The sequence below is a fragment of the Charadrius vociferus genome, unplaced genomic scaffold (genome assembly GCF_000708025.1).
Source record: "Charadrius vociferus isolate BGI_N301 unplaced genomic scaffold, ASM70802v2 scaffold478, whole genome shotgun sequence".
Taxonomy (NCBI): Eukaryota; Metazoa; Chordata; class Aves; order Charadriiformes; family Charadriidae; genus Charadrius; species Charadrius vociferus.
In genome coordinates this window covers 1,301,621-1,311,542 of record NW_009650063.1, presented here as the reverse complement: position 1 = coordinate 1,311,542, position 9,922 = coordinate 1,301,621, and positions in this window count along the sequence as shown.

The following is a 9,922-nucleotide window of genomic DNA, read 5'->3' as shown; positions in this document are numbered from 1 at the left end:
TCCGGTGTGGAAACGGGATCCCAGCCCTGAGTGGTTCAGGGAGAGTACTTTTGCATCTGTGTGCGCTGTCGATAGCTTTAGGAGTACACGCATTCTCTTTACCAAATCAGCTAATACAAGTAAATTTCTCTCACAAAGAAGTCTTTTCAGGAACAGCTCAAATATTTACATACTCCTTTTCATAGAAATCTCTCACAGGTTAACTTTATTGATCACAGCTGAGACAAGACAACTGTCAATGAAATTATAGTAAGTCTTGGCTAAATATTCTTCTAGTTTATTCCTCCTCCTGTATATAGTCATGTTGTACTGGCACATGCCCCTGTGTGATGTGTGGTGCGGGTAACTCTTCCATCAAAAGAAAATCCAAAAGCTTGACCCCAACAAAAATAGTCATATTGGAGCAAAGGTTATGAGTTACAGAATCACAGAGTGGTCAGGGTCTGGAGATCATCCAGTCCAACCCCCCCACCAGAGCAGGGTCACCTACAGCAGTGGCACAGGATGGCGTCCAGGCGGGTTTGGAAAGTCTCCAGAGTGGGAGACTCCCCCACCTCTCTGGGCAGCCTGTGCCAGTGCTCCACTACCCTCAAAGTAAAGAAGTTCCTCCTCATGTTAAGATGGAACTTCCTATGTTCAAGTTTATGCCCATTACCCCTCGTCCTATCACTGGGCACCACTGAAAAAAGACTGTTCCCATCCCCCTGGCATCCTCCCGTTAAGTATTTGTAAGTATTAATAAGATCCCCCCTCAGTCTTCTTTTCTCTGGACTAAAACACCCAAGTGCCTCACCCTTTCCTCATAAGAGAGATGTTCCAATCCACTGATCATCTTTGTACCCCATTTCTGGACTCTCTCCAGCAGTTCCCTGTCTTTCTTGAACTGGGGAGCCGAGAACTGGACGCAGTACTCCAGATGCGGCCTCACCAGGGCAGAGTAGAGGGGGAGGATGACCTCCCTTAATGAAGACTCCTTAATGGAGTCAAACGATGACTCCCTATTTAACTAGGTTCAAAAGCCTGAGTCCTAATAACAGCTTCCCCTTCGGTGGTATTTCTGCTCTAAAGTCATCTACGAGCTTTCAAAAAGTCTTTCTAGGAGTAAGCAAATAGGTTGTGTGACCATCACATCCCCCAAAAAAGTGAAAGCGCTAGCAGAGTGAGAGTGCGTGTTCTGAGCTGCAAACAGCATGTCCACAATGAAGCTGGTTTTATTTCAAGCATTAAGAAGTATCTTACCAGATGAATTAAAGAACTGAGAAACCACGCACAGTGGGTAGCAGCCTACTTTCTATTTGTTCAGAAACAGGTGTAAATTGCTTTCATTATGCTTTTATAAAACAGTAGGTTTTCTACAGGCTCTACTAAGTATTACTTTCTGGTTTGGGCTCTTTCTGCCTCTGTACCTATTTATTCCTGCCTCACTAACTTTATTGCTGGCGCAGTTTTTCAGCATTTCTTTCTTTTTTTGTCTCCTCTTTTCATACAGCAATAAATATTATTCAATTCAACAAATGCATACAAATGGTTTCCATTAGAATTTTAATCTACTCTCAAAATGAAAGAAAAGCTTTGTATAAATCTTTTTAAATTACCAGAACATAAATTCAGACAGGGACATCTCCACCTAGGCTGAGCTGGGGAGTTCACAGCCTGCTGTCCTCGTTCATAAATTAATTGAGGTCTCTAGCTGCTGTAAATGAACAGTGCATCCTGCAAAAGATCATATCTGTCAAGATTGCAGATTGGTTTCTATCAGAGTTTGCAAAAGTCAGAGCGCACAATGCTTTCATTATGTCTATGAGTATGGCTTCCCAACTGGAAAGAAATGTGTGTTTTGTTCTGTTGGGCCAAGATTTACAGAAAGCAATTTTCCGCCACGCTCCAGCTATGACAAACCTACTGAAAAATGTCATTTCATGACTTCTTTCATTCAGTCACCTTTTTACTGACAAATATATATTCTTTCTGCTCCATGTGCACGCACCAACTGTGACATTTAATGGCTAAGGAAGGTTAATCACAGGTGAGTACATATCCCTCTTGGATGTTGCAAGCTATACTGCTTTCCCTGCCACTTCTCCATTATAAAGTAGGCATGGCTTTAGCCGGCTCGCACAACTACCTGTTTTATATTACAAATTCATACATTTTTTAAAAGGCTGCCTAAGATTCTGAGCACCAGCCAGCATATCTATGCGTACCTCGTAGGTGTCTTAAATTACGTGAAGGTTGTCACAGAGCGTGAAGAGGGTCACAGGCAAGGTGGATATTATTGAGTCCTCGGTATCGTTTTGCTTCTTCCCCTTTGACTTTGCACTGTGAATCTGCAGGCACACGGAGGGTGGAGTAAAGAAAAGACAGAGCATCAGATCCCCAAGTTTGGGAAGCGGAGGTGGTTTTGCCTTTTTTTTTTTTTTAATTAGTGCCAAATTTGACAATGGTGGCAGGGACCTCAGACACACGAACGCTGGTTTGTAAGAGTTTGGAAATTAAAAGGAGGCTAGGGCTGACCAAAATAGCTCTTTACACAAATGAGTAGAATTGGTACTATTTCAATTTACAGGTAAGGGACTAAAATCCAAACACAGCGTATGCACACATGTCCTTCCTTGCCTGTATCAGCTGCGCTGGACCTCCTGTCTTCACAGCTGAAGCTGTAGAGGAGGCACCCCAAAAGGACCTCAATGCCAACCTTTCACTCCTACCTCTCTTCTTTTAAGAGAGGAAAAATCTCCTTGTTAGGGTGCACAGAGTATTGCCCAACAACTGCGTGGGGGTGTTCTCTGGAAGCAATAGAAAGGCATCACACCAACTCTTAAAAATGATGGGGAGATTCGCCACAACTACAAACACCACCCGCAGAGAGGTCTTGGAGATCTTGGTACAGAGAAGACTAGTGAGGCAGGGCTAGAAAGGCATACTACGGCATTGTGTGCTGTAAATACACACACAACCTTTTAAAGAATGCAGATTATTTACGTGCTAAAAGTTAATGTGCCCGTTAATCTCTATTTAAAGGCTTGTGCCTTAGGTAACAGTGCCAACCAGTTATGGTCCATGAAACAAAGGTGGCTGCCAGCCACAAGAGCCAAATATGTACTGGAAATTAATTATTTACTTGGCAGGCTCAGCAGTCACTTTATTATCAAAGTAATTGGGGCAATTTAGCTGTTTTATTAAATACTCAGTAGTTCTGACCTGTATCACACAGGTGACATTTGGCATCCCCATGTCACGATGTTGCCTCTTCCCACCATGAGTCAGGAGCCCCACGCTGTCAAACTCTTCTCCGGGAAAAATACTTGCAGGTGCAAACATCAGCAGTTGTCCTGGTAGTCTAGTTTAGAAAGCATTTAAAATAAGTATTTTAAATGTACAACTGCTCTGCGCCGGGCTCACACGACAGGAGGGAAATTTCAGATGGGAAGTTTTTATTGCAACAAATCGAAGAAGCGGATTGCAGTGGAAATCCCGATAACATGTTCACCATAGCGGGGACAAGTCAATATGGTGTGAAACAAAATTCCTTCTAAGTAAATACTCATGCCAACATTTTCTGTTATATCAGCCTACACCTGACATATACTAGTGTATAGGTACATACATCACTCCACTGAACAGCAGAAGAAAAAGGAAAAGGGAAAAAGAGAGGGGGAAAAAAACCCCAACCTCTCAAGTATCCTTTAGTTTGGAACACAAATCAAACTGCCGAGATTTCTTTTTCAATAACAGTTTGGTCCCCAAAGCTCTGTTGTTGCCGTTACAGGTTGCAGTGATGCTATCAGAACACAACTCCTCCCAATATTTAATTTTCGCCCTTCCTTTATTTTAACACACTGTCCCTAGTTAAAGTCTTTTGAACCAAGTAGTCCCTTCCTATAACTTCAAATATTTGGAAACACCTCAGTGCCATTTTAGGCATCATTTAAAGAGGTTATCCATCGCAAGTTTTCCCCTCATCCCCAGGTTCCTCATTGTTGTTACATTCTCTCTGTATTACTCAAAGCAGAACCTGCCCTAGGCAGGACACGAGTGCCTAACAGCGCGCAGAACACCTACCCGAACAGTCCTGTGGGGAAGGGTAACTCCTCTCTTCTCCGTGACAGACATAGTCCAACGTAGTCCAAAAGTCATGCTTGGGATTTGAGCTACTGTATCCACCTGTTGTGTACTCCTGACTCACTCTTACACTACTTAATAACTTTTTCCAAAATTTCTTCCCATCGGGGGCTTTCTGTGTTTCAGATTATTTTTCCCCAGATGCAGTAATTGGGCTTTCTCTCCTGTATCCAGGTGGAGCATGGCAGAAGAGTGCTAAGGAGTTTTGCAGTGGACCCAGTCTTGAGAGCAATTACCTGTGTGAGCCAGGAACAAGACCCAGTCGGCCCAACTAACCCCTCATTCATGCTGGGAAGTCCAACACAGTTGAAGGTGATACCTTCCTCAGACGCAGCTGATGAGAGAAACTATCACACTTCAGCCACATCAGTTTCATGTACCACCTGCGTTAGTAAACGTTTGACCTGGATTTGTCCATCATGTAGGACTCAATGAGACTTAAAAACCCTCTTTCCCGCCCCGTCTCCTTTTCCTACTAAGGATCAGCTGTGAATATCTTTACCTTCAGGTGACTAAGGTACATCCTAAATTGGCTACACCAAACCCTAATCTAGAGACAACCGACTGCGATGCAGGATATAATCCAAGCAATAACTGCCTGAGTTTACAGGAAGACACTCCTCATAATATGCTGTTATGTATTTGCTCATCAAATCGGGGGGGGTTTAGCACTGATTTGAAGAATACAATGCCGATCCCTGTTAGAGTATCCAGCTAAATGGACCATATGTGTATTTGATTAGATTGTAGACAGTTGCAATGTTCCAGACAACTCCTCTAATGAAGGTCTTGCCTACCAAATGCATCAAAACCCCATCAGCTCTAATGACTGGCATCAATCCCTCCGTGTTCATGCAGTACCTTTGTTTTCAGGAACAGTGTCACAGTGCTTTCCGTATTAGTAACTGAGGATCTAGTGACCACAGTACAGAGGTAATTTTGTTCTATAACTTTTTTTTTTTTTTTTAATTTATAGATGGTTAATGTGTGTGACTATCACAATACTTTTATTAAAGTCTTGCTTAAGAGACCTAAGAGGAGAGCCAGCTCACACAACTGGTGCACGTGTTTCTGTCCTATAAGCATTCTTAGAAAATGGCCCAGGAAGGGATCTATGGGTCTTGATTACCAAAACAAAACAAAAAAACACTAAAAAAAAGAAGGAAGGGTGCTCTATGTGTTTGTCAAAAGACTGTCAGAAGGATTCTTTGTCAAGAAACTGCATTTCTTAATGGCAAGTTTTCCACTATTGCTTTCTGAGGTGTTATAATAACCTCTGCTTCGCTGAAGCTTCCATCCATAGTTTTCAACAGAAACAGGAGTCAGGAAGCCCGTTTTAGGAAATGAATCTCCACCTTTGCCTAGGCGGAAACCCAGACTGGAGCACCATCCCACTACATGAGCTGGCAGCAGAACAAAAAGTGTTTGTATCAGTGCAAGTAAATTCTAAGATTGGGAATACAAATACTACAGAAAGAGCACTCTTTTGAATACTATACTGCTCTCATTTAAGAGCAGAGGAAAAAAAAAATAGGATTTTAGTGCATTATTGAGGTGGCACAGAGAGACAGCTTGCATGTGACATGGAAGACTACACCAATCACCAATGTCCAGCCTCTAGCAAGCAATTCATCTCTCTTTCAATCTAGCTTTTAAATGAAAGCTGCCTGCTCTTTCTGAAGTTATTGGATTGTATTCTGACAATAAAGTTAAATTACACGAGCAGTATCTAGAATATTTCCTCACAAAATCAATGTGCATTATTCTAAACTTTACTTTCTTCCTCATAACTTGCATACACACACACTGATCTGAGAAAGTTTGTGTTTGGTAAGAACACAATTTCGAAAAGCTACTGCTGCCTGAAGGAAAATACTGAAATATATTCTAAGACAGAAATAATTCTATTTATCAATCATTTTTCTTCCTTACCTCATTGCTATTTAGAATATTTGCATGAAAATGGGATCTTTATTTCCCAAGAGTTCATCAGCTGCTCCTGCTATGGTATAATTTCCATGGATACCAATTGTATGTGATGTTGCAAGCATATGACTAAAGGATAAGGAATAAGGAAGAGAGAAATCAACTGCTTTATTCTTTGGCTATGCTTTTAGGCAACTCCATAAACAAAACCGAGGCTTTATCTAATCGATTCATCACCCACACAAATAACCCACTCAGTCCCTCTCCCTTTCACACCCTCTCGGCAAAAATGTCCCCACTTATTTTAATGTGTTCAGTCTTTCAAATAATATCTGCTACTCAAAGAGAACAGGACTCAGGACTTGAGGAGGTAACAGAGAAAAAAGCCATTTTAATTTGCAATTTTTTAAGCCAAACTTTAAAACTTGCGAATTCAGAAATTTAAGTGGTAGATTTCTCCATTAAAAAAATATCTTGGTAAGCTACTGCTTTCAGTAAAATGATTATCATCAAAGAATTATAGATATAATAAAAATCTATCTTGTAAGGAGGGAAGAAATAACAAAGAAAACACCAAGTTTAAAGAAGTGTTTGTTTCATCCGTAGGTACAGCTATTTAATGCAATGTGCCTTCACGACTGCACAAGGCTGAGTTACTTCACAGTCTGATGTCGATTTTGATACCCACGTCTTGTTAAAAACCCTTTGAAGAATATGTTATCTTTGGTTTAAAGCCATTTCTCATAACAGGTTTTGGATGAACAAGTTTTCCCATTTTGTAACTATACAAAAACTACTTTTCAGATAAGCTTGATCAGACTATGACCCAGGGATTTCAATTTAGCTCAGAAGAGAAATGTCCAGGAGCAAACAGCGGAGTAGGAAGAGAGAACTGTAGTCTCCGTTCATCCAGGGAGCCCTGATGTGACTGGCAGGCAAGTCCTTGCAATATTTTGATGTAATGGTAACATGTGGGACCTATAGAGATGCAGGAAGGCAGTCATAGCTATAAAGCCCTCACTGTTGTCTATGATCCCTCTTTCCAACATCTCAAAGAGAAGGGAAAACTACTGTTTCACAGGGAAGGAAATACACGCACACAATGAGATCAAGAAACTTGGCCAAAGTGAAAGGCAGGGCTGAGAGCATTGCTACAGAGAGAGGTCCCACAGGAGAGCACTGGCCACCGAGGCACAGTCCTGGTCCAAGCGTGGTCAGAGCATGGCAGCTGGGAGCACCAAGAGCATCTCACCCACTGTGTTTCTCCAAGCCCTAACAGCATCTCCCCCAGCATTCTCTCAAGTCACTCCCGAGTTACACTTCGCAAGCAAAATCAAACTTCTCTGCCAGCAGCTAAAGTCGCCGAGCCCCTGGGAGTCCCCGCTACTTTTGCTTTTATTTATCCCAGGTTGAGGCAGCACGCCGAGGGGCGACCGCTAAAAGCCACCCTTGTAGCCTGCAGGCTCCTGCCTTGTGAGCCCATTCAGTAGCTGAGAAGAAATGGATGTTCACCCTCAGCACAGCCAGCGGGAAAGCGATTTAAAGTTTTCACGTCCTCCCTTCTGGTACAGAAGGTTCAATGCAGATATCAGGCTGGGGTGGTACGTGCCGGCTGCTGCTCAGTCCCCAGGGCAAGCAGTGTCCTGCAATTTTGTAGTCTTCTCCCGAAAACTGAAATCCGAGGTATACATACCCCGCAGCACACAAGGGCGAGGCTCGAAGTATGTATTTTCTGTTTGTTCTCTACTTCTCAGTAGCCTTAACGTTATCTCTGGCGTAGATATAAGTTTGTTTGTTTTTTTTTTTTTAAACTTTGCTCATCTGTCAAGTCTCATCGCCCGACATCACCGAGATCAATCTGCCTTCCTTAAACACAACTCCTGGCTCTTTCGAGAGGCTTCCCTTTTTAGATGTTGCTCTCCTAAGCTCCTCTCCGCAGCCTGTCTCCCCCGCTGCAGCCTTCAACAGATTTTTTCCAAATCAGAACAGACAACCCATATAGGCTGACATGCTTTTTTGCAGTGCTCGCTGCTCACATCCGAATGTTACTACCCAATCTGCCTGCGCTCCTGGGCGGCACAGCGGAGGAGAGCGGGGACGAGAGGTGTCTGCTACACGTGTATAGGCGTGCACCTCGGAAAGGACTCTTTTTCTGGCATCGGTAGAAGTGACACGGGTGAGGAAACTCATAAACATTACTGCCAGATAGCTCTAAGCAGCAAGACCAGAAGATTTCTACGGGAAAAAAAAAATAAAAGGCAACCTAGAAAAGGCAAAAAATCCCCCAGACGTTAGTGGAATCTGCCCTCTCTTTTGGAGATTTTTCCACGTCGAAAGAAAACACATTTGGGTGCGTGAACGCTGTGACCTGCTCTCTCCTGAATGCCAGATTCTCAGAAACATCAGTCATCTTACTAGATATTTCTTCTCAGCCTGAGGTGAAGTCAGTCAGTTCTGCGTGCCTGATGCTGGGAGTTGCGCCTTAACCTTAAAAAGTGGTCGAAATAAAACAAATACGGTGAAGCTCCAACACCACACAGTTATTTTATTTCTTTTACAGGCAGTTACCTATTAGAGGAGACTGTGACCTGAAAGAGCTCTCCTTTGCTCTTCCCCAGGCCATTCCCCCCCCCCCCCCACGGGATATGTAAAATAACACCTTAGTTACATCAGTCTGAGCTAAAAGTGCATTTAAAATCAATCCAGGTAATGCATAGCCCCCACTTGAGGGCAGAATCTCAAATCGGAGTATTTATTACCGAGCTCTAAAGCTGGGTTTTCCCAGACTTTGTCAGGAAGGCGTCGTTTGAATGCCAATAGGGACGTCAGGCTCCAGTTCTTTATAGACCTCGGGTCAGGAAGGGATGTGAGCACATCGTCAGCTTCAGCCCCACTGACTTAAAGGATAGTTAAGCACATATTTTACATTCTCTCCTGACCAGGAAATGTGTAGTACTGTAGTCCCCTCAGCTGCCAGGGGAATAATACACACACTTACTTCCACAGCCCTCCTAGCCCGCTGCAAAGCACGCTTACGGCTTTTCACAGAACCACACACTGGTGAGGGTTGGAAGGGACCTCTGGAGGTCCCCCAGTGCCACCCCCCGCCAGAGCAGTGGCACCTCCAGCAGTGGCACAGGACGGCATCCAGGCAGGTTTTGAATGTCTCCAGAGTGGGAGACTCCCCCACCTCTCTGGGCAGCCTGTGCCACTGCTCTGCCACCCTCACAGCAGAGAAGGCCCTCAGAGTAAAGAAGTCCCTCTTGCACTCTAAGCTGTGACCAACAGAAACGGAACTGGCCAGAAGCAAACAACGGGATCAGTCTATTAAGGTTTCTATTCAACCCAAATGTACGAAGGTACCATTTTCTTATGCCTCACAGCAAGAACCGTCCCAGACACCAGTGAGCTTTCCTGCAGGCTTAAGTCAGTCCAAGGAGGCTTAGGATCCCAAAGGCCCAACCCCAGGGACGTGTATCCTGCAGGGCACGGAGATGGCTCACCCATGCTCGTGCAGCAACACTTCCAGCCAGGGAGATGAGCCAGCATGAGCAGTGAGGGGAAGAGCAGCAGGGACCTCCTATTCCAGAGCCATCCTACTTGAGCCATGCCATGGTGTCACCCCAGGAGAGGACAAGGGTCCCTCAGGTGGAGATGCTCACCATGGCTCCCACTCTGCCCCACAAAACAGGACCCTGGGGAGACAGCTAGAGTACTGCAGGACCCCGTGTTTCAGGGAGGGGGAGCGGAAGGAGCAGAGACCCACAGCCCTGCCAGGTGGACGATGACCTATGCTGCTTTTGCCATGTTCGTGCCACTTCTGCCGTGCCACCCTCTTGCTCACATCTCTGCAAATCCCTGGAGTGAAAGAGGC